This window comes from Boleophthalmus pectinirostris, unplaced genomic scaffold (assembly GCF_026225935.1).
Source record: "Boleophthalmus pectinirostris isolate CB_2022bp ecotype Guang Dong unplaced genomic scaffold, ASM2622593v1 HiC_scaffold_18, whole genome shotgun sequence".
Taxonomy (NCBI): domain Eukaryota; kingdom Metazoa; phylum Chordata; class Actinopteri; order Gobiiformes; family Gobiidae; genus Boleophthalmus; species Boleophthalmus pectinirostris.
Window position 1 is genome coordinate 32,830,001 of NW_026571133.1, and position 26,553 is coordinate 32,856,553.

At 36.6% G+C, this 26,553-nt stretch overlaps 1 protein-coding gene across 1 annotated transcript in view; it reads left to right on the forward strand.

Annotated features, from left to right (window-relative positions):
- The window catches only part of LOC110166351 (poly [ADP-ribose] polymerase tankyrase-1-like), a 113,992-nt gene that overhangs the window by 13,067 nt on the left and 74,372 nt on the right, over positions 1-26,553 (forward strand). The gene's annotated exons all lie outside the window — the stretch shown is intronic.

The following is a 26,553-nucleotide window of genomic DNA, read 5'->3' on the forward strand; positions in this document are numbered from 1 at the left end:
TATATAATTGTACACATTAACCATCAAGTCAGGCTCTTACCATGATGAGAGACAAACTGATCTCTATGTTAAGCCTGTTTAAAACTCCCACTGGATACACTTTTTCTATACTTTTCAGTTTTCCTTACACCATGCAATTATATAAATATCTGAGTTTTGAGAGTTTGCAAAAAGAGGCCTTGTCAGTGCCCTGCATCTCACTGAAGACTTTTAGTGGCCGGCATGGGACACTAAAACTTTGCCGACTAATTATCTCAAGTTTTGTCCTTACAAGCTCTTTTACACCAAATTGCTCTGGTGCAGACCTTCGGGACACCAAGCTTGGATTAATTAAAAATATATTTCTATACAGTGGTACAAATTGGTTGTTGATCTCGAATAACTGAACTTTTTTCATAAAATGAGCAAGAACCTTATGATATAAAACAAAAGAAAAAACTAAAACAAAACATATTCAAAACATACTCATTAAAAAACATCTAAAAAAAAAATATCAAGGGTCAATCCTTAATTAATTAAATATTTTGGAGGTTTGTATTGATGTGATGCCATAGCATCACACATGAACTATTGATGTCCAATTGTATCTCTGTGTGAATCTCTTTTTGAGTTTTATCTTGATAGGAGTTTCACCTGGTTGATGTTTATGGAAGCCCGTCTGTGCCTCATTGTGAGTTGAGTTAAGTCTTTAATCAAAAATCTATTTGGCCAAGAAATGAACAGATGATTGAAATATTGTTGTTTTATGCAAGTCTGAATATATTGGATACATTGTTTAAAATAAAAATGAAAAAACCTAAATAAACAAAACAAACTTTCAAATAAGATGATAATTTTGCACTTCTGTATTTTATCTGATACTTTAGAGGTACACTCTGTACCTTTCCTGGTGGAGGGTCTGTTTTTGCTTTGCCTGGAATGTTACACAATATTAAACTTATCTACCTTGCATTTTTTCAATCACAAGTGTATTTCATTGCTCAAAACATCATGGAAAAACATGCATTCTTTTTGTGATTGAGAGATAGATAGGTTTTCTGTTGTACATAGAACATTCCAGACAAAGTAGTAACATCTTCATGAAGACAAGCAAGTGGCAGATCGTCCACCAGAAAAGTTACATTGTGCACCTTTAACCTCAACTTAAATGTGTAGCATATTGATTTAATATTGGTAAAATAATGTTATGGGGGAAAAAACTACGTATACTAATTTTTGTCAGTATCACCCACACATATTTTGTCTTGTCTCTTCTAATTTTAACCAACTGTTTATTTTGTCCCTATAGCTTCTGTCTAGGCACAAGTACGCTAATGAGTTGCCAAATACTAAACATAAGTACGTGCCTGCTTTACTCCAAGCCAGATTCACATTTAAAGAACTCAACAGGTATCCTTAATAAACTGTCCGTGTCCTATCTGATAATGTCACTATCCTTTGTCTCTAATGCGTCCTATTTGCAGAGAGTAAAGAGATTTCTCAGTTCCAAACCCTCTCCGGGCGCACTATCGCTCATGTTTTCTCCGGGGACATCAGCACTGGCTCTAAATCACTTTTTCTCAGCTCCGCTTTGAGTGTTTACATGCAGTTACATCAGCGCCTCCCCTCGCTCAACCTCGCTGCTAAATTAGATCAACTGCACGATATCACCCAAGAGACGCATACGCAGTGTCCGCACGTCTCCCAACAGTGTGAAAAATAATGCCCCTGCTTGTTTGAATTGAGAAAGCTTGTCTGCTGGCTGCCATATTCAAGCTGTTGTGTTTTTTTGGCCCCTTCACCCCATGGCAGTGGCTATTACAATGGTGCTGTCATAAAAAAAAAAAAAAGGTATTTGGGTTTTGGAGAAATGAAATTGGATTATTTTTTTTCCTATTCCGTCAAAATATTTCAAGACTATTCAGTGAAACATGTGACTAGTGTAAACAACTCCAAACCCTATTCTCATAAACTGTGCTGCTTGTTGCTGTATTATTTAAAAAGCAGGAAATATCCATGCATATTAGAACAGCTGCACAGTTGGTATTTGATAACCTCCTTTTATGCCATGTGATTATATAGTATTATTGTACTGGTCTGTAATCATATTGAAGGGGATGTTCAGCCATATTATACAATGGCTCCCACAATTAGAAAAAAAAAGAAAGCATGAATACATTTACATTTTACAATGTTATTATAATAAAATGGCCCTTTTATTTTAATTTTCACAGATGAAATATGCAAATTTTAATGGCCTTGTATAATAATAATAAAATCGCATGCATAATTTTGGCAATGCACAGATTGCATAACTGTGTATTTTGCATCAGGCAAAAGTTGGTCCAGTCAAACATGAGACTTTTCTTGTTTGGCTTGTAAGATCTGCGGCTGTATAGAAAGCATTCTGGACCTCTCCTATTGTTTGAGTGAAATGTTCAGTTGTTCAAATATCCAACTCTCAAATATCAGAGTTTATTTTACAGACCAGAATGTACAAGGCTTGATGTTTGTTATTGTAACGATGAGCTGAAATGTTGTTTTCAATGTCATCTGAAGTTATGTGATATTTGTTTCTCAAGTTGTCCCTTTTGTCCTTGCTTGACTATCATAGCAGAAATGAAGCTAGACAGAAAAGAAAAGAAAACTGTGGGCATGTCGGATTAACTACATATATTTTAAGTAATATTCAATAATTCCATTGGCCAATTAAAATGATAATGATTAGAATAATTTAGATTTTTTTATTTTTTTTGAGCCGGTTAAATTTATTTTACTTATCCCTTACCGCTTGTTGGGTTCACTTTGGAAAACGCTAAATTTAGCTTCAAATTCAATTTCACTCTTTGACTTAAACTTTCATTACGTGAATTATATTGTACTTAAGTAAGGGAACTATGCCAATTATGCAAATCATATTTATGGATAAAATATTTCTATCTAATAAAAACTGAAAGTACTTTGTGCGCAAAGTTTTATGAGACATAATGCCTTGACTGAAGTTTTCTAAAAGGAAACAGATGGCCACGTCATCAAACTTTATTCACATTGACAGTGAGGCATACAGCAGGACAGCAACATTTCATCCTCCTCTTGTTATTTTTATAGTGCCCACGGATTCATGGCAGGTGTCGAAAAAGCAGAGGTAATGGAATCTGGAGAACTGACAAGAGGCACCTACATAATGTCTTATTAAGAAGTTTAGAAAACCACAACTGCAGCTAGGTGTCTGCATACTGATTATTTAATGTATTATATCCACTAACCTAACAGATTTCTGACGCCTTAATTATAAAGATGTTTTCTGCATACATAAGTAGTCTCTCATATTACGTACATTACAACTTATTCAACTTAACTATATCCATACTGTTTACATCTGTCTATCTTGTCTAATGTAATTTTCCTGTAGCACTTCCAATCTGCAGAAGCCTATTAGCCTAACAATAACCCTCACTAATGCTGTTTATACTGTAGGTGCTTAGAGTTTCATGCCTATAAATGTCTAGCCTTTTAACTAATCTTTTCTATTAATTCTAAAATTATAGAATGTGATTTATTGTATAAATATATTTTTTTCAATCATTTTGACATTTCAATACATTTTAAAAGCCTTAACTACTCTTTTGCATCCACTTGCTTATTGAGAAGTTGCCAGTTAAAGATACACTATGTAACTTTTTGGTTGGGGGTCTGTCATCGTCTTGTTACCATGGAAATGTCATTGGTCTACGTCAAATGTTCCACAGTATGACATTAAACGGATTACCTTATTCAATTATGTTTTTTTATTGCTCAAATATACCTTGAAAAACACACTTTGTGACTTTGCCTCTCCACAGATTTGACCAGTAACCCACCCTCGTTTGGTCTCCATGATAATAGAAAGGTTTTTAATGCCATACTGTAAAACATTTCAGACAAAAACATCTCCATGGAGAAAACAATTTGACAGACCCTCCCCCAGAAAAGTTACACAGTGCACCTTTAAGAATGCCTGCTCTCATGTTAATGTCTTGGGCTTAAATTATCTTGTACAGTTGAATGATTTCCAACATCCCCATACTAATCAAACCATTCTAAGTGCCATGTTATTTCCTTTGCGTGGCACCAGTCTGTCTCCCGTCTCTGCACCTCCACGGGCTTCATTATCATTCTCTTCCACCTGTGATGATAGCTTCTTTCAATGTACATTTTGTCAGGTCCTTGTGTGGTTTTTGGTGCCACTGACAGATTGACTGCATCTTGTTAAAAACTTCAAATATGCAGTTAATGGCAACCGCTAATTACCACAATCAGTGTCTCTCAACCTATCTCCACTGTAAAGCCACTCTGGTTTTAATTAGTGTTGGCAGTGATGCATTAAGGCATTTCACCATGAGATGTTTTTATTAGTACAAGCAAATAGGAATTAATGTAGAATTTGGATTTCGTTAAATCTTAATTCCGACTAAATCCATCAACTCTCTACAGTATTTTATTTAGACAACTTTTTGGCAGTTTATTTAAACAGTTGTAATTGGAAGTTACAATTCAAATAATCTCATATTGATCTTGAGTAAGTCGTTATAATGAGTGTTATAATGAGTTTGAGTTTTAATAGGTAGAAATTTTCATTATTTAGATTCCCAGTAGCTTCCAGTAGTGGGAGCTGATAGGCAAGGGTGATATCATGTTGAAGGTAGCTCTTTGCTCATACTCAGGGCATCTACTTTTCCCTACCCAATCATCTTAGTGGTCAGCCCCGTCAATTGGATTCAGCCAGTCACAGCAAAGAATTGTGACTGAAGGCTCCAGAAAAGCACTCAAAGATCAAAATTATTTAAATATGTTCATTACCACATGGCAAATTAGGATAACATGACACCAACGTATTTCTGCCCATTGTCCTTCATCAGGAGACTTTTGTACAAAAAACAAAGACACAAAAAATCTTTATACATCCATGAAGCACTCCTGTTATCTAAAGTTTTGATATATATTTCTTACCGTATTACTCACTAGGTGCTAGCCCTCTACAAATTATTCTAAACACCAGTCAATGTGTAAAGAAACAACAAAACAGACCTTATTTCCCAATGGCGTGGGCTATAAAACACTTATCCGAGCTCTTACACCAATACAAGAGACAATTAGCTTTCAGCAAACTCTTAATTCTATAAGCAAAGAATCTGAAAGAAATAAACAAGAATTTCCTTTCAAACATTATGAGTCAATGTTGATACTTCACGTTTTATTGCTATTGTAAATAATGTATTCTATCCTCATAAAAAAACACTTAAATGATTAGATGAAACTTGCTTCAATAGTTGTCTAACATGCACCTTTTTCCTGATAATTTAACACTACGCAGCATCTATAAATTCTTCTCATCCATTTACCTATAAGCTATTAAGCATGATTCCTACACTGCACCCTGCATTTCCCAGCCTGTCCTGTATGCTATGTTTTTTGTTTTGTATGATTTAGAGGTGCTGTCCTATTCTTCATCTCCGCAGTGGTCCGCCAGCTCCGCGCTCCAGTCTTTGGTGATGGAAGTGTATATTGACCCATAAATTAGCTCCAGCGTGCCGCCACAGCCAACACATCACACTGAGAAATGATGGAGCCTCTGTGTTCCCGCTTAGCTGCAGACCAAAGGAGGGAAAACAGGGAAAATTAATTTTGCATGCTGCATTTTTACTTCTGAAACCCCAACTTAACGCTTCAGAAATTGCATCTGGAATTATTTGTTAAACAGTTATCACACATTATCTATTGCAAGAGGAAAGGGTTCAATAGTGTGCGTGTTTACGTGTCTCCCCAGATTGAAGCTGATGTTTTCAGCAATTTAGATTAGTGGTACATGCTGCTGTTGTCTACCAGTGGTGGATGAAGTACCCAATTTTATAAATAGTAAAAGTACAGATACAGTGGTAAAAGGTTACTCAAGTAAAAGTATCACATACGTAGTATATAAGTCTATGCAGTATCACTACCTATAGTAAAAGGATTTAAGTACCCATTAAAAATCTTCTTATAAGAGTAAAAAGTAAGTATTTTTATATATAGATATTGATTAGAAAATTATGAAGATTTTGGTCAGTAGTTGTGATATGAATCCATTTCTTCATTGATTTTAATTTTTTTTTTTTTGTTTTTTTTTTTTGCTCAAAGCCAAAACCTGAACTTAAAAAGTCAGGATGTGACCACAATCACAAAAAAATGTAGAGGAGTAAAAAGTACAGATACCTACTCTCAAATGTAGTGAAGTATAAATAAAAAACATCCACTTAAAAATGTACTGAAGTACAGATACCAAAAAATTCTACTTAAGTACAGTACTTTATTACTTTGTTATGATTCACCACTGTAGTCCACTAACAGTCATGATCTATTAACTGTTATATGTAAAGCCAAAATCCAATCTTTGTATTTGGAGAATTAATTGCCAGGGAAAACATGACACTTCATCTGGCCACCAAATGGACGACAGATGTATTCTCTATCAATAGTTGATATGTAGGAGGATCACACAAGTACACAGAAATGCAAGACTTAATTAATGAATATTTTATTTTATTTTGGTTCTTAGCATTTCTGTTTGTAACTTTTGAATTATCTATGTTTTGTGCACTTCCCAAATCTTGTTTTACAGTTCACATAGATTGCATACAAATGTTTACCTGACCAGTCAGTCCCTTCTACATTCTGATCAAATTCAGAAGGGACTGGAACCAAACCTTCGGCCATACTCGAGATGATTCAACCACAGCTGCTAATTTGTAGCATGCTTCTCTCAAATGCAGAAGACATCTTCTCCAAATTCTGGTATCATCAGAACAAAATATATAACTCTTTTACCTGAGATAAGCAATAGTTTGGTTCTTAGATTGGTTATTCAGTAAACATCTCCTCTGCTTCTCAGTCCTCTGTGTTGTTTTTTACCCTTTTTTACACATAAGCAGCCATGTTTGTTTTTTGTTTCTCTCTGATTGGTTATTCTACCTGTCAATCACTTCCACAGGAAGACAGTGTATGGCTCCAGATCCACTCATCTTTCTAAAGTTTTGTCGACGCATGTGGTTCTGGCTGATCAGGTCACACAAATGACTCATTGCAAATTAGATACTATATGGTCCCATCTAACTACAGTTATAGAACAGTGGACACAGTTGGTCAACTACACAATGGCACATCCAGTATACTGTGAAAGACAAAGTATGTTCATTCCACAAAATATTGCAGGGTGTTAGCATAGATCACTTCTATATTTAGCCTTTCACAGTGGGGGAAGGGGCATACTTTCAGAGAGATTATGCATCAGTTTGATTAGATGACCGAGTTCATCTTTTTACCGCCTGAGCAAATTGGTATAATTACCTGCCAGCATGTCCTTTAGCGGCAAAATAGTCAAATGAGATTCATGTTCTAAAACGTGCATAAATAAATAACTGCAGGCAAGTATTGAAATGTCCTGTTCCATATTCAATCACTGGAGATGTGTGATGTCCTTTTGGAGTGGTCACTGGATACTGTAGCCACCATGCCGCTTATCAGATAGAAATGCAAATGAGCTTCTATGGGGAGCTTGATTTATATTCTTTTATTGTTGTGAGTGATGGAGGTAGAATGCAGTCAAATGGAGCATTTATTGGTGTTGGTAAAGCCCAGGTTATAGTGGTCAAAATAGAGCATGTAACGAATAGCTCTGCGATTAATCCTCTATTTGCGATTAGTTGGCTATAAAAAAAAATAATCGTAGTAGTTTTATGGGTTTCAGATGACATTACAACATTCTATTACAACAAGATTTTTGTTGTAATACAGTGAGTTCTACAGTCTAGTCACTAACAGAAATGATCAGGTTCAACATTTGTTCATTTATCTCTTGAATATTTTAACAGAAATTAAATATAATCATAGAGAAATTTGTCTCTTGCCCCCCACCTCCCCTGAAAATCACCAATACAGTCTCTAAAAAGCATAAGAAAAGACCTTTTTGTAAGAGACAGTGGCTTTATTAAAGGAACAGTCTGAAATTTTGGACATAGGACCTCATTTCCTTAGGCATTGTTGGAGAAGTGTGGCGACTATGAATGAAATATTAACTATAAACAGTTATGAACTATGAATGAACTAGTTAATTTTGAAATTTGTGAACTGAGCTTTTAACTAATTCAGGTAGAAAATTAACTTTCCCAACACAGCCTAGCACCTATCTTACCGGCAAAGTAAAATTTCGCTGCTGCCGAGAAAATAGTCCCTCAACACGCGACGATTCATGCGATGCAAGGTTAGTTTTACTTCTAAAATTATTCTATTGACACAGACATTTACCTCGACAGTCTCACGTAATAATAGATTTGCCTTGGGTTCATTGTGGAGTGGGTAAGCACTCCGCAGGATAGCTCCGTGGCAGGATAACTATGGCCACTGACATGCACTAGCCTAGCCCCAGCGACCTCTGCAAATACAAGGACTGGATGGAATATTTAAAAAAGTGTCTCCACACGTCTCCAGCATTCTGGCTCACTAGGAAAATAGGTCCTTTGTCCAAAATTCCTAACTGTCCTTTTAAATCAAAATGTCAATAAAAAAAACAAAAAAAAACTCAAATTTTCATCTATAATTCACTTCTTTATTTAGAAGCCTTCAGTCATTGTATTTCAGACTTTATTTTGCTGATAATGTATAAATCCCAATGTACAATGGGAATAGCTAGAAAAACGTATCTCCGCCTAGTTGACTATTAAAATAATCAGTAGTTACATCCCTAGTGTGGTTTGAGGAATACAGTCTTCAGTCCAATCACTGAAGGATAGGAAAGTTCAGACTATAGTTGAATTTTTGCATTGAAGCTTTCACTTCTGGCATTTGATTTGCAGAACTGATGATGCAAAGATGGAAACTTAGACTTATGAGAAACCATCCAAAATTGTTAGGCGTTTTAAACATTAGAAAAGCAATATCAGACTTTTAGTATTTGTATTTTTTGTTTCTTTTTTAGGAGGAAAAACATCAAGATTAGATTTATTGCTTTGGGAGAGAGATATAATTGCACCTGAACTTGCGTGACCTTTGAACTCAAGACAAATTTCTGCCCTTGAGCACACAGAACACACAACTAAGTACTAAGTGGATTCAGTTAATGGGCAATTGAAACCTTTTTCCATTTGCATAACATTACTTTCACTTTCTCTTTGTTTTTAACGTTTTGGAATAGGTAATCAACATGGGAAAATAGTTATCGAAAATTTCAATTGCAGCTTCTGTAAAGTTAAATGTGCACTGCGCATCCTTTTTTGTGAAGGATCTGTCGCCTTCTTGTCTCCTTGTAGATGCCATTGCTTTGCCTAGAATGTTCTATGGTCAAGATTAAATCAATTTAACACAAGGGAGACAACTCTAGGCTACATTTCAGGTCATGCCTGTGGTGATGCAACCCTATTCACAGAGAGACCATACACCGGAAAAGTTGTACACCTTTAACATTAAAATATAAATGATCAAAATTGTGCTAATGGAATTCCCTTTCGGTATAGACTCATTCAGTTTCTTGCTGACACCGTTATCTGTTGAATAGGCCTACTTTCTCAACACTTTCTTGGACAATTCCTATCTTTAACCACTATAACAATATTGACTTTTCTTTCCAATTAATCACATTATAAGCATGTCCTACTACTCCTGAAGGGCTGTACATTAACAACAAAATGGTGCACGAAGACTGAAACTCTGCAAATGAATGATCGAAAGAAACCGTAATGATGCGAAAATCCCCGGAGGAGGTAGCGTCACTAACAAAAGCATCACCACTACCTCTGGCCTTTACATTCTTTTCTCTTGTCATTAAGAATTGATTGTCCGCTGTCCGTAAAGCACTTATTAGGGCACTTTCATCAAGTTGTTTTTGCCCTTGACCATGACCACTAACTTTCTGCCTGTCTCTCCTCTCCACGCCTGTCTTTTGTCACCCATCAATTACAGGGCTGTTTAATGAGCTAGCAAGTGCGCGGCGTTCCCCACCCTTCATCCTTGCTTCAGTCGCGGTGTCATTTTGATCTTGCTTTGTCCTCTTGCTCCCCGGCTCTCTCTAGTGCCTTGATCGCTTGTGAACAACTGCCTGTCTATTCAAATGCCTCAAGTAACATGGTTTTAGTGCATTTCAAAGCAACATCTAGATATGTAACATGTTGAATTGTATAAAACATATCAGGAAATCAAATGTGTTGGTTAAAGAGGTGGTATTACATTTCAATTCGAATATTAATTGCTAACACATTACACATTTTGATCACGTTTTTTTGTTTTGAAAATCCTATATTAACAGAAAACAGTGTATTAACATGTTTAATAAGTTTGTGTTTGACACTGAGTACCCCCTCCCTCTGCTCCTCGTGCTAGGTCATCCTCGCCTTCAGAGCGCTATTACAACACATCAGCGTGCATTTCACGTATGAAACTATTGCCCGGGAGAGATTGCTACATTACTCAAACATGCATGGATACATAAAACCTGCTAGGCATGTTTTTGATTGGCGAACAATGTTATGAAATGGTAGAAAGCTACAAAAAGTCGATTTTACATAATACCCCCTCTTTAAGTTTAAAAATCAGAAATTGCTCCAATAAGCTATATTGTGACACAGGTATTTTTGGAACTATTTGAGCTGTGATATCATTTTTTGATATCAAATTAACTAAAACTGAGTAGTAAAATGTTATGTAATTCTGTAAAATTTCCCCAGAAACCAGATGCCAGTTTTGTGCCTCCATTTGATTAAAATGGCAATATAGTTAGTGTTTGGTTTAGTTTTTGTTTGCATTAGATGAAGCAATAGCAGTAGCTGCAGGAATAGCCCAAATGAAAAAAAGTCACAGCAAAGGTAATGGTAGTAGTAGTGGTAAAATATTCCATTATTTTGTTACTTTTTTGTAATTATAACTACTTTGTCTTCTTGAGTATAGATTTCTTATCTTGTGAGATCTTTCAATAGTGTACTTCTGCCTTCTCTGGGTAGAAACACATGTATTGGTTTATGGATGCAGCTTCCTACCCTGAGGCTTGACAGTTCATTATAATGAGTGACGGGTGCGTGGGCTATACCTGTGCAAAGGTGAGAATTTAAATATTGTGATCGGACTTCGGCTGCTTTTGGTCATTACATTTAAATACAAGTCTGACATGTGTGGCTCTTGTTTAGTGAGTTAGTATATTGAATATTTAGGTAAAACTGTTCTCTTCTTACTTTTACATTTTCTGAGTTACAAGCTAATAAGCACGGTCTAGCTTTGCATTCATTTTACCTGTAATGTTTACAAGTGGCATAGTTGCATAATGGACTATTGGGTGATAAACTTTTAAGTTCTGTAATAATATTCTTTTACAGATCATAATCACTTTTTAAAATTAATTAGTCATAATTTACTTAAAAGTGCACTGTGTAACTTTTCTGGAGGAGGGTCCGTGACCATCTTGTCTCCTTCATTTTTATTTATTCCTTTATTGCTTTACCTGGAATGTCCCACAGTATTGCATTAAACTCTGTGAAGACAAATAGGTGATGACAACAGGCCAAGTTACAAGTCAGATCTGTAGAAAGGTGACCCTGCTCACTATAATAATGCATGATTTTCCTAGGCATTTTGAGCAAGAAAAACACCACTAATCTAAAACAAGGAAGATGGAACTTATATCGTGGAACAATCCAAGCAAACAAGAATATCTCTACAGGGACTACAAGTTACATAATGTACCTTTAAGCATACTGGCCATAAAATTGGTCTACAATGTTGTTAGCCCTGGCAAATTTCGTAGTGAACAAAGCTGCAGTGAAATACTTCCACACATTTTAATAACCTTGCCTACATTATTAAACTGAAAACCAATATGAATCAGTATCTTACAAATTGTATTTTTCAGGGAATTTATACTCTGACTTATTTATAAATTACACGGTTTTCTAAAACACCTAAAACCATTTGCCCCAAAATCGGACCACTGGATTCTAGGAGTTGTCAAGCCAAATTGCCACATTGCCCCAGGATGCAATTAATGGTGCCAATACCACGGTGCCCAACTCTGTATCTGTGGACTGACCGGCTGGATGTGTCTGGCACCTCTGGCATTAAATATGGATATGATTGCAGCCAGTGCCCGTCACTTGCCACTGAACACCATTTGGCATAATCATTAAAAAACATGGTAAGATTTGGTGCGGTCCAAAATGCAGTTATTGTTATTCAGCCTGGAAACACATTCAAGGAAAAACAGCAGAAATCTCAAATGAGTTTATTTTTTTCAATAGTCAAAGGTTAATATGGTCAGTGTGTATCTCAAACTGCAATTTACGAAACCGGAGATTGGTTGGACAATAAATGACGCGTGCCACTTGGTGCTTATTCTGGCTTGAATCCACTTCTGTGCGCTGTTCAAACTCCGATAATTTGTGCCATAAAGCACCTACAGCTGTATACACGGACTTGCCACATGCCCATTGCTGTAGACTTGATTGGAACGAGTCCCTGTAAGCCCTGGCAGTCACTGGGCTTTCCATCACAGAAGTTTTAGTTGTTTTGACTTTGAGTTCATTTCTTTCACTTTTCGTGTCATTGCAGCACAAGAAAATAAAAGCCTGGAGGGGACAAATCCAGACAGAAAAAAAGATGAGAACAGAGAGTGAGAAACCAAGTCCATTAGCAGCTATTAATTACCGCTGATTGGTATTCACCGACTCGCTGCCTCTGAGCCCGGGAGATCAATTCTCTGGACCGCCGACAACACACACACACACACACAAAATAGTTTCGCCAACACCCCCCCTCTCATTCCTTTGGCTTTTCTTGTGCTTTAAAGCCGCTCCCATCTGACTTCATTAACAGCGCATTAATGCACAAATCAGATTGCCATTCCGTTTAGGCTTGTACTGGGATTTTTCTAATCTCTGGTTTTCGGCAAACAACATTGGGGTGTGACATGGTTACCTAACTACCATCCGATGTAGTTGTGCATGCACCACCTTAGCTAACTAGCATCCGATGTAGTTGTGTATACACCATGTTAGTTAAACAAATGTTGTTTGTGAACTACAGTTGAAGCAAATAAGTCCTGTGTTGCACAATTACATTCTCTTAATTGCCCAGTGGGAAATGTTGCCTTATAGTGTTTCATTGTAATAATAACAAGAATAATGTATTGTTTATGTTTTTATTTTAAAAGTTCAACAGTGAAAAGGGAGTCCACTTTACTTTTTTTTTTTTTACTTTTTTAGGCAGGTACGAATTATGGCACATGGTACAAAACTTAATGCAAGCTACCTGACTGACTGCTTTGAATTAAAGTTGATTTTAACTCGAACTGCCAATAAGTTTTTTGGAAGGGTATAATGTCTATAATATTTTCAAAAGGTAGAATTTGAAAGTTGTAATATATGTTTTTACCTTTTCAATGGCACTTTCTTGAGACATAAAATGTAACTATTATTATTTCACCTTCTTTTATTCTCATTCAAACAATGATGTAAACAAACGCTGGCTATAACTTGGAGTTTGTTTGCTACATTGACGCTTGTGTCTCTCTCAGTTGTTATCGACTTTGGCTTGTGCTTTTTGTTGTTTACATTGACTTGATCTGAGAGAATCAAATCAAACCAGCCCAGATCCAACAGTGGAGTGCACTCGTCCTTTGATCTGAAGCCCTCTTTTCTGAGGTGCCGACAGTGAAGTGGTGGAGAAGGGTCAGGAAGGGCTTGGCTATCACCAGAAGACCTTTTAACGCATCACTTCTGACAGTCAGGTAAAGGTGCAGCCTTAAACTAGAGCCCATCGGGATTTGGCACTATACGGGTGGACTGAAGTCTTAAGTTTGTCTCCTTCCAAGTTTGAGAATTGAATGGCCTTAGTTCTGCAAGTCATTCTCCTAAATAAAATACAAAATTTGTCTCACTTTGGCAATTTGAGTTGTCAGAGTTGGAGTCGGTCTAGAATACAGAGTAGTGTTCACTCAGTTTGAAGCCCTATGGCATCCAATGTAATCTTGTTGTTGAGAGTAAACTTGTTTTACACCAAATTTGTGACGTTGAAAGGAGGGCATTTCAGACAAACCACTTTGTCACTATCTAAACTGGCTCAGAAGGTATATTTTTAAAATATTTATCATATTTTTTTCTTGGAAACTGTGCAGCGCAAAGATGCTTTGAAAGTTTGAAATTGATTAAAATGCTTGTCTCACATCATAGGCCTTTAGGGAATAGCAACATTTTTTTTTTACAACTAGAAGTGAATGTTTGAGTTGATTTGAGAAAAGATCACAAGTTAAAGAAATTGAATAAATGAAAGACAAATTGACAAGTTGCATCTAAGTTTTAAATTATTATCAGTTGCTGACCTGATTGACATGCACATTGTTTTCCAAAATAATAAATGTTATTATAATATGAGTAAATTCTGAGTTAAGACAAGCTTATTAAAAAACATCTAAATTAGGGCTGCAACTAAAAATGATTTTGCTTATCGATTAATCTAGCGTTTATCCTTTCAATTAATCACTTAGTTTTTTAGAACAAAAAGGCCTGTGAATATGATATTTTTAATCAATTTCACCCAGGCAAAGCTAATCTGAAGCCGCTTGAGGACATCTTGGAAGACTATATTTACAGCCTAATGAGTGGTTTAATCAAAAAATTTAATTTTCATGTAATTACTTTTCATTCTACACCCTAAAATCTCTTCTGCCCACTCATGGCATGTTTTGGAGCCTCTGTATAGAATAGTTAATGATTATTCAATAACAAAAGTGATTATTATTATAACTATAGTGACAGGACTATATCAAATTCTATCGTTCAATATATCAAAGCTGGAACAATACATTTTGGGTCTCAGTATGTATCATGTGTGTAATATTTAAGTAAAAGTGGGGATATTTGGTGTATGTCTGTTGTAATACAAGAAGATTTGAGCTGTAAAGGGTTGAATAAATAACTTCTATGACTAATTTATTGGTTCATTCTGCTATTTATTTGTTGCAGCTCAGGCCCTTTTATATTGCTGTCTATTTCAAAATGTTTTACTGGGATCATCTTGCATAATTGTTATTTTGTCAGTGGCAAAGTAGTTTCATTTATCGCAATATTTCTTTGTAGCAATATATTGTGATTCAGAACTTGTTTTTTTGACATCCCTAAATGATAGATTAGTTATGACTGGGAGCCCTAATCTAAATTCCACATTTCCTGCCCTTCAAGTTGAAACTTTTTGACTCTTGACAGATGATGCAACTTACGTGACCTTTTCTCTCTCCATTTTCCTAAAATAGACCTGTAACATATCCATAATACATTGCATGAGAATGATTGCTGCTTCAAACAACTTTTCGCGCAAAACGTCCCACTTGTCATCATGCCACAGTGAGCTTTTCATTACAGGAACGACTTACCGAGTGCAATAATAGGCTGTCATCCGCAAAGACATAGCGGCTGCATGGATATTCTGATAGGAGTAATGTATGTACAGAGAACAAAATGCCTTTTTTACCGTATCCCTGTCAAGTTGTCATAACGGCAGTGAGTACTAATCTCATTTCTCTATGGCGCGACAGGTTTTCATCCGTTGAAATCAATTAGGGCCCTCGTCGTCCCAGGGCTTGCCTTGTTCGTCGGTTTTTAGAGACATTTGTCCCTTCTCCGTCTCCGGTTGTGCGACTCAATAAAGGCACAGTTTCAAGTGCTTGGACCGTGTCGGCGCAACCCCTTCTGTTTGTATTCTCCATTAGATCTTGGCTCAGAAGACGCCTGTCACCGAGCGGCCCTGTCTATTGTAAATTAGTAGAAAATGAAACAGTTACTTTGAAGAGTGATCCTCGGTGGGCAGCCCAGCTTTAACATAGCATAAAATTAGCCTCAGTTTTCTCTCTCTCTCTTTCTCTAAAGGGCTTCGGAAAAGTAATGAGATATATTTAAGGAGTGGGAGGAGAGAGATGGAAACAAAGTCGATGAATGGACGTAAAGCTGGAAAAGGGTATGAGGAAGTGATAGATGGAAGAGAGGTAAACAAATGCACAGCGAGGGGAAAGAGTTTGCGACAATGGCACGACGGATGGAGATGCTTAGTGCCTGCGCTGACAGATGGTGTGACACAAAATCAAAAGGAGGCATTGAAAGTGAGAGGGTGCCAGTATGTGTGTTAACAGCCCAATCACGGTGACAAAGAGTTTCTGAAGGCTCTCGGACCCTAATGGTAAGGCAATCTTGCACCTTCGGACTGTGGAAGATGCCTTAGATTTCCCTTTGTGTGCGGGGCCAAGTGCACGGCTTTCTTCGCTCTTATCAGTGACATGCTCATTGATTACTGTGATGACTGCGCTTCGATTGGTCCCCGGTGATAAACGAGCAAACGCTTTCTTCATCCATACAACTCTACACCGCGGAATGATGTGGTCTTCCAAAACAACAAAATGACCCAGCAAAAAAGGGACGAAATAATTTGTGTGGGTTTTTTTTTTGTCTTCTGTGATCTGTCTGCGCCATTTCCCCTTCTGCTCATATTGCCTAGTTTTCCACGTGGCTGCTCAACCCCACAACACAGACACTTTGTGAGGGCATATGGCCATTCTCAGAGATTGACATGAATGACAGAATTTTCTTAATGATGTTCAAAGTTTCCAAATTTGTCTTGCGTTGCACCCAAGACGTGCTGGATTTTTTGGTTGCCATGGCAGTTTCTGTTTATGATTTATGCTTCTTCAGGCATACAAGATGGGTCGCCATTCTGATTATTTTGGTATCTAAAATCAGGTTTATGTCTACATTCTTTTTTGACGGATTACCTCATTTTATTGTGTGTCTCATTATCAAAATCAAATCCAATCATTTCATATTGTCAATTATCAACTTGGGACAATTGAGGGGCAGTTGATTTGGAGCAGATTTCAGACTTAAATTTTGTGTTTGTGTTAAATGGCACTAAAATAATAGCCAGGCTGGCCCCACCTAGTGCCTCTGCTCAACTTAATTTCTCTCCAGCGACTATGTTAGGAATCAGAATACACTAGAGGGTTTGCAAGAACCCCGGAAGTGCGAGTTCGGGCACCAGCCAATCAGCGAAGAGCCATATATTCTGTGAGGGCAACAATTCCCGATCGAGGATTTAAAGCCGAATGTTCGGTTAATTTTATCAAGGGGAAAGTACTTCTTCCTATGGGATTTGGGAAAAGCTTAATATACCAGTTAGCCCCGTTAGTGGTGCATTACATACGTCACAACCAAATAGCAGCTATTGGTATTATAAACAAAAGTACCGGCCTACCGTCGAGTGAACGAATTCTAATGCTGCGAGGTCAGACGAAGATGAATCAGGCTATTAAAATATTTCTTAAAATAAAAATTTAAATCAAATAGAAAACTGTGGTCAATCAAGATGAGGGAAGAGATATTTTCTAAGCATAACTGACAGTTCAATACTACATCTGTATTGTAGTTTAGCTATAAAGTATTATTCAAGTATCCGCTGTTGTGTCTTATTCAGAAATTTATTCTAATATCATTTTCTCTTGACACTTCTTAGCATACACTTGATGCTGTGACGTGACCTATTGTTTTCTATATTAATTTCTCCAAAGCCCCTAGGGCTGTTTTTGTTATTGCAGCAGTTTCCTCTGAGGAGTGGGCCCTACAGCCTCCTTGTGGTGCTTTGTATTTGTGAAATGCAGCGGAGAAAGTCTGCTGGTGCTTTTGTTGCTGCTTTTTCAGCCATGCTAACTAGTTTCCAGATACCATCACAAATTAGCATGTGTTGTTTCTCCTCTTTGTTATCCAGGAAACCATTGTATGGCCCTGATGAGAAGAGAGTATAGGATGGTGTTGCCAGCATCTATAGGAGAAATCAAAGAATATCCGAACTATTTCTGACATCAAATAAGTCACTGCTGCACCAATCTCTAATTTGTAAAAATGTAAGCAAAATTATGTACGTAGTTTTTGATGTTGTGCCCATCTGTGTGTGGGCGTAGTATTCTTAAACAGGTGAAATTGTAAATCAAAACAGAGAATACAGATTGACCAACATTTTTTTTTCTTTCATAGCCAATGCTGATATCCAATATTTTGTATACTATATACTGTAGTGCACCGATCTGCATAAGAGTAATGTCTAAAAACTAGTCAGCATTTTTGAAGAGCAGTGTAGTCACATTTCACCTGGAGTTGCATTTTGCTTCATTCATGCTTGTTTCATGAATCTTGTGCACTCTGCTCCCCCTGGCCTGTCACAAAATATGTGACTAGAATTTTCCCAGGATTCTTGCGTCACAGGTAGAAACCCTTCATCCATAAATCATTGCTAGACTTGTTGTATGCATTTCAACTTTTTTTTTCCTCATTGTAATTCCCTCTGGTGCTAATAGACACAGTAAACCCATATCGATCAACCTCTACAAATAATGCATAGTATGTGTTCTTTAAAGGTTGATAGCAAATATGCTAGTAGAAATATCAGCAAACTGATATCTCAGACTATCTGTATTTTATATGGTAAGTTTGTTTTGATGAATACTAATATAATCACCACCCAGACTATTGATAGCCTTACTCAACTATGTTTATTAAATCAGATCATTCCGTGGTGTGCAGTTTTCATCCATGCATCTCTGCCCAGTTTCTCACTTCCCCGTATCTCAAAGCGGCTGCTACTGCTCTTACAAGTGCAGGGAGGATACATTAAATCATAAAAAAGACTGAAACCCAATTAAACCAACCCCGACTTCGGCAAACTGCAGCCAACCAAGCAAATGAAGGTAATTGCCCTTGGAGGACCTCAATAAAAACACCCAGTTTAAATAATGCTCTTCCAACACAAGGTCAAAAACACTGATGTTACCTCACAATGATTTACAAAAGTGTCCACCCACAAACACCGCAGCCTCTTAGGTTTTTAGAGCTCAGCAAAAAGAGTGGTGCTCGCTGTCTGGATAGGGCGCCAAAAAAGCAATTAATCCGAGTTGTTCACTGTGGCGTACTGTTTGAAGCAATTAATCACATCGGGTTAGACTGTGTGAACAAGTGTGAGCAAGCAGAGGTATACCGTGACCTCTTTTAATATTTGATCAAAGTCTATATTGCTAACTTTATGATGTGGTTTGCTAGACTTTAATAGACCACTTTTATGACAATACATCATTGTTCAAATTTGTAATGTTTCAGTTTATTCTAAGTAAATCATAATTTTCATGATGTCTGGATTTAACTACTTAAAGCCCCACTCTGTAACATTCACAGTCACCTGTTTGCCTCTATGCATATTATGTAGGATAACTTGGAATCTTGCACAGGAGGGTTTAAAATGATCTGATCTCCACAGAGACAAGGTACAGGGCTGGTCTTTCAAGAGGCAAGATGACCTTATTGATCTTCTTGACAATTCTCCAGAGTGACCCACTTTTAGTAGAGCGTGTAATGGCCATTTCCCCCAAAAATATTTTCTTCTGCATTTGGGTTCCTGTTTATTTATTTCCTCTTTTATTGCTTGCTCTTTCAGCGGTACTGACCTTGCTGGATTATTAGTGGATGGAGCAGCTCTTGACTTAAAGCCAGTAGTTGTGTAACGGTGGATAAAGTGTGCTCAGTGAGATGATATGATGACACACACAACCTCACACACACACACCAGTGGACAGCTGGGCAGCGTAGCCACTCATGCTCCAGTCACTTTCACTCAGTGTCATTATTGCTAGGACTTCAGCACAGTTACACTGCAATGGCTGGATGCATTCTCAAAAACATGAACGTAACAGTGGCACTATATTGTAAACAAAGGCAAGGTTAAGCAAATCGATATGCTTCGAGAAAACACTTATTCGTAGCCTCCAGTTAGTTTTATAACAATAATTTGTCGTTATAGGAGTAGGTGTGTCACTTTCGATCAAATAATTTAAAAAGAGGAAATACTTTAAGGGATAAGTTTTAAGTTTAAGTACATCATACTGTATGCTGACCTGCCTTTAATTGGTCAGGCAACAGGTGAACACTTAACATCCCAATACTAACTGGATTAGCCCAAAATAATAATAATAATAATAATAATAATAATAATAATAATATATATATATATATATATATATATATATATATATATATATATAGTTTACAAAAATATGTTTTTATTCAATTGAACTAACTTCATCATTAACAAAAGAATAAACATATAATAAATGCATGTACATAGAAGCTTACCCAACGTGCATGTGTATTTTATGACACTGCAAAATCTATTGTTGTACACTTTGCTCTAGGATAGATACCAGCTTTCTAAACTCTCCAACCCCAATGGCAAACTCATCTGCATATTGAACTGTGGCAGCCTGACATTGACTTGTGTCTCACCTTTACACCACTAATGATGCCACTTCCCCATGGCAGCACATGCAGGGGTTTACATGAATATGAGATTTCACAATTAAAATTCAAGCAATGGCTGTGGTGTCTAATACACTGGCAGAGGAATGACACAGACAGACACATGGGAACTGTGTGCTGTCTCTCACACGGCAGCACACAGAGGCACACATGATATCATCATTCAAGAGACATGCAGGCCTGTCCTTTCTCCAACCTGTCCTCTCTCCATCCTGTCCTTTCTCCAACCTGTCCTTTCTACAACCTCTCCTTTCTCCAGCCTGTCCTGTCTCTGCTGTTTGGAGTCAGCCGGATGCTCCAACCACACACATTTAAGAGGGCCACCTATTGGCTTTTGATCATTGGGATTTTCTACAGGTTATCAGAGCAGTAATAGTAGTTTAAAGGTCCTGTATTATACTAAATTGATTCTTGTGATCTTAAGCCATGTAATAATGATGTAACCTTCTCAAAAACATACCTGGAGTTGTCGGTTGTTTCATTCACACATGTTTGAGTCATCCTTTATTATTAGTCTGTTTACATCATCAAAGCTCAAAATGCAAAATAATATATGGAAGAAAATTTAGACAATAAACAATCATGTTTAAAACATATTTATGCCACTGTCACAATAACCTTAAAGCCAGATTTTCTAAAAAAAAAAAAATAAATGTTCTAAATATACAATATCTTTTAAAAAAAACATGAGCCACAACAAATAAATAAATGCACTTAATAGTAGTAGTTAGTGTATTTGATGAGTTATAGAACTGAGTTATTCATTACAAATCAAATCTTATTGTACTACAGACAAATAACAACATATCCATCAGTTCCTACAATAAATATTGACCCGCACAAAATGTTTGTTCCCTCTTTGATGTATTGAATGATAAGTTGATATAGTAATTATAGTGACAGGCCTATGCCCCTACTGGCAGTAAAACCTTTTTTTAAATGAACTCATAAAATATGATCTGCAATAAATAAGTATCGTACAATGAAAGTTAGTGCCTATAATGTGTCAGACTTCAAATATGTTTAATAAATAGTAATGTGCCGTTTTCACATTGTCCAAGGTATATTTTATGTGATGGAATGTGCTTCATTTGATGTTTATCTACATTGTGATATTTTCTGATCTATGTTATAATGTTGTTTCTTCATCCCAAACATACCTGGAGTTTTCTTTTGTTTCATTCACATTTGTTTAACACACAAACTCTGCATAATTAGGCCAAGTTCTTCTCTCAGATAGAAAATGATTGTGATGTACTGTAATACGGTAATACAAGAAGGGCTCCATTGTGTTTTAAACTAATTTGAATGATTTCAGTCCTAGAATTACCAGTTTCTACTAAACAAAAGGTAAAAGGTAGCTATTAACTTGAAAACTACCACTTCATGACATCACAAGGTTGAACACAGCATTTTGAGCCTTGGAGACAGAGACAGATTAATAATGCAGTGTTACTTAAACATGTGCGAATGAAACTAAACACAACTCCGAGTATGTTTTTGATGAGGTAACATCATTACAACATTGCTTAAACACTTGGTCTTTGAATATAAGACCTTTAAAAACAACATGTGGTAAAAAATAAAGATCCCACAAGTATCATGTTTCAATAATCAAAAAAGTCAGTATGAAAATTAGAAACCAGGTCAAAGCCATAACTTACCAAAATTAAAGCCATCACTTAACCAAAATTGCAATCCATTTTGGAGAGCAATTATCACATTGTAATTACAGGCCTTTGTATCCAGATTGCACGTGTCTGTTTGAATATTTAGCATTGGATGGATTCTCAAAACAAACTCCTTAAGCACTTAGGCAGATTCTCATTGACATTCCAGCAGTGACAGGGAGCTGAGTGCCCCTGGCTTTAACCTTGTGAGTCTCCAAAACACAGCTGGCTTTGACCCAATGGACTTCCAATAATGACGGAGACAGTCCATTAACCATGGCATTAGATCCTCAAGCCCCAGGACTTTGTAAAGAGAAACTTATTGGATGACAGTAATAGCCCTCAGTTCTCATAATTATCAAATGAATAAAATGACTATTGCCTCCAATCAAATATACCTACATAATACCGGAAATATCCAAGTCCATTCTGTGTGGGAGGTGAAATCGCACCGCTAATCTATGGGTCAACTGCTCAACCAATGATGTTTCTGTTGAGAGCCAACCTTTGGAGTAATGGACAAATGCTATACCAACTGAGCTACTGTTGTCCAGTAATAGTATAGTTTATTGCCAAAAATGAGAGTAATAATTTGAAGCTCCAAACAGCAATAATGACAAAACAGACTCGACTGGTGCAACCATAGAATGACTTCAGCTTTAGTGTGTGGTGAGACTGAGCAGCCGGAACCAACGCTAACGACTTGTTAGGGGACATTAAGCAAGACAGATGAGTGTGTGTTTTGGGCTTGATTTGTGTAACTAATTAAAGTGCTGAGTCATGCCTGGTATAGTTCGCAAAGCGTGAATGGGTGAAGAAAAATGCATTTGATCAGAAAGTGGCTGTTATCGCCAAAACTTTTATCAGACTTGCGAAACTGCAAGTCTGCTAGACATAAATAGTGCAGTAGTCTGAGGCTGGACGTCAATATTGAATCACAGCTGGATTTTTCTGGGATTAAAATGCTCATAAATGTGTAAGTATGGCTAGGGTGGAACGTTTAAAAATCTCTTTGTCCATTAGAAACTCCAAACATGTACCTACCCAGGTTAATGTGATCAGTGACCCCAGCTTTTACGATAGAGCTTGACTTGACTGTTTCAAATCCTTTCCTGAAGAGTCTAATCTAAAGCTGTTGTGAACTACCATTGTACAAAGTGTTCTGACCTTTGAGACTTGATAAATGTGTAGGTTCAGCACGCTGTTTTTCCCTCAGACAAAAATAATCACAATTTTATGATTTTTATAAAGTGGATTCATAGGAAGAAAGTGCTCCCTCCTTTTATTATAGAGCACCTTGGAATACGACTAAGCATTAAAATGCATTTTGAGTCACCTCATACGCAGTGACCATTATTCAAGATGCATAAAGATGTCATGGGAAGGGTTACACTGCAGCAGCGTTGTGTTAAGACTAGATAATCGGCACACAAAAGTACGGCTTTTACATTTCAATTAACTATAGCTTTTACTGACAACAACTTATTCTAAATGACAAAAACAATGTACATCACTGTCAAGCTGTTTGTTTTCATTTGGTGTTTTGGTTCTCAAGACAATTATACATGAAAGCAGGTATTTACTATTAGTTGCCAGTTCCTATGACTAAAACCAGTTGGAAATAAACCTAAAAAAACTCAAGTTGAAACTACCTAAACCTCAGCACTTGCAGCCAATCATGAATCAGTGCTAGTGCAGCTCAACGAGTGAATTCTGGAGATTCTGAGCTTTCACATGAGGCATGACCTGTCCATGAACTTGTATGTTCTCTATTTGCAGGTTAAGGCACTGACAACCCACACTCATATGTGAGTGTAGTTATTTTCTTGAATCAGGCTACATTCCCTACCTTTCAAATGTATGATCATATTACTTTAGAGTGTTTATTTCACTATTTCCAGCTCATTTGTTAAAATAAACAATTCATTTTCATGGGACACTGCTGAGGTTTTACTTTTACATATTATTAACAACTGACTGTTTGTCTTTTTGAGTTACTCTCCATTTCTTTGTATGCATATTGTCTTTTTTAAATTAATTTATTTTTTCTGGCTCTCTTCGGTCTCTTCCTCCCGTTGTGTTTCCGCCTCAGCCCCGCTAACACCAATTACACTGTGTCAAATCCATGCATGTCAGTTTGCACATCCCTAATCATCCTTTCTCTCCTTTCATCTGCAGATCCTTTGTTCCTCCCTCCTCCCTCCTCCCCCTCCCGGGCTGTAACCTTCTTATGCGCTGCTCGCCCCACCCCACCCCTCCGTTCCTCCGTCTCCTACACATTTGCTTTTTCTTATTTACCTTTACGTGATATTCTTTACCTTGTCTTACCCCTGTAGTGCTTGTGTGAATCTGCTCATTATGACAAAAATGTATTACATCTTTCCTCATATCGATGAATCACCATTTTGGATTAGATTATTTTTGTCTCATTAAAACCAAATAAAAATGGCTTTCATATTAATTTCCCAAACATAAACAATCATCAACAATCATTGCTATTTAATGCAAAAATACTCAAATTTCTTTCTTTCTTTCTTTTTTTTTCCAAAATCTGAACTCCGCTCTAAACACCCATAAAGATACAAGCGCATAATTAGCGTATAATCTTGTTATCAATAAAACATGCACAACTAGCCTGCCTTATGTTTACTAAGAGAAAGCTCAGCAGTTACTATGATTGTGTTCTATATATTTTTTTATGTTTTCAAAGCTCTCATATTGCCATAGTAATGCGCTGTCCAAGCTAAGAGTAATTACCGCTGTTCCCCGTGGCATTCAGACAATAGAAGCACTGAGCCTCAACGTAAACAGTGCAAATGTGGTTGTTTCTTTGTACTTTATGTCCCTTATATTTGGAAAGTCCACTGTAAAGGTGGGCATTGCATTGTATTAGATGGACTGATATTGCACCTTTTCCTCTGGTGATGTAGATGATCAAATTATCTTAAAATACAATACCTTTCTGTCTATGCCCACCTTAGTTTCAAATAATAAGAATGTGTTATAAATCATTATTATGTTATGTGGGCAGAGTACAGCAAATTGAATTGTAGCATGTAGTAATGTGATTTGCAGTCCTTTAGTAGTCAGAGGTACTGGTGGTTGTATCCATCTTATTTGTTTTTGCTTCAGCCCCCTGGTCACTGTTCCACCTATAGCACTGTGCTGCAAAAGTTATATTACAAGTAATTTTTAGTAAAGGTGCATTTTGTATTACAAGTAATTTTAGTAAAGGTGCATTTTGTATTATAATTCATTTTTTTTTTGTAAAAGTGCATTTTGTATTGCAAGTCATTTTTAGTAAAGGTGCATTTTTGTATTACAAGTCATTTTTAGTAAAGGTGCATTTTTCTATTATTTTTAGTAAAGGTGCATGTTTATATTGCAAGTAATTTTAGTAAAGACGAATTTTGTATTGCAAGTAATTTTAAGTAAAGGTGCATTTTTGTATTTACAAGTATTTTTTTAATTAAGGTGCATTTTGTTTTACAAGTTATTTTTAGTAAAGGTGCATTTTTGTATTTACAAGTAATTTTTTAGTAAAGGTGCATTTTGTATTACAAGTCATTTTTAAAGGTACATTTTTGTATTACAAGTCTTTTTTAGTAAAGATGCATTTAAAAAAAAAAATTTAGTAAAGGTGCATGTTTGTATTGCAAGTCATTTTTAATAAAAGTGCATTTTGCATTAGTAATTTTTAGTAAAGGTGCATTTTGTATTACAAGTCATTTGTAGTAAAAATGCATTTTGTATTACAAGTAATTTTAGTAAAGGTGCATTTTGCGAACTCAACATTTTCTGTGGTCAACAGTGAAAGAATGAGGCCAAATATTTTAAAAGTGTTTTATGTAACTTTCTCGGTGAAGGATTTGCCACGTGCTTGTCTCCATGGAGATGTGATTTGTTGGCTTGGAATTTTCCACAGTATTCCATTAAACTGCTGCTATCTGGCGTTTATTCAATTACAAGTGTTTATAGTTACTAAGTGCCATGAAAAACATGCATTCTTACTGTGGACAGTCACCTCTTCACAGATCTGACTGGTAACTTGTTTTTTGAGTTTAGGTCGGTGTTTTTGTGTTGTTTGAGAGCTGGTTAGATAGCAAGGTGAAAAAAGTGGATTTAGATTTGAATGCTCTTTTTATGAAAGATCATTAAAATAATTTATCCCTTGAACTTGCTGCCTTTTATAGTGTCTTCATTTCAACAACCCCTTCCATTGTCTAGATAGTGCCTATTGGTCTTTACCCTCAATATGTTTTCCAGTGTCACTTTGCACATTTTCAACATAATCTGTGCTTATTTCAAACTTGAAAATAATCTTACTGTTTCTACTATAAAATCAATCATGTTTGTTGCATTTTTAGGGCATCTGTCTCTCTTCCTCCCCCGGGAAATACCACATATGTGAAGGTGTGTTGTGACAGTGGCAGCGGGGGGGCAGGGTTGAGCCAGTGAGGGAGGCAAAGCAAAGGGGGAGGGGTTTGTTTATTTCTGTTGTGCTCTCTGATGCT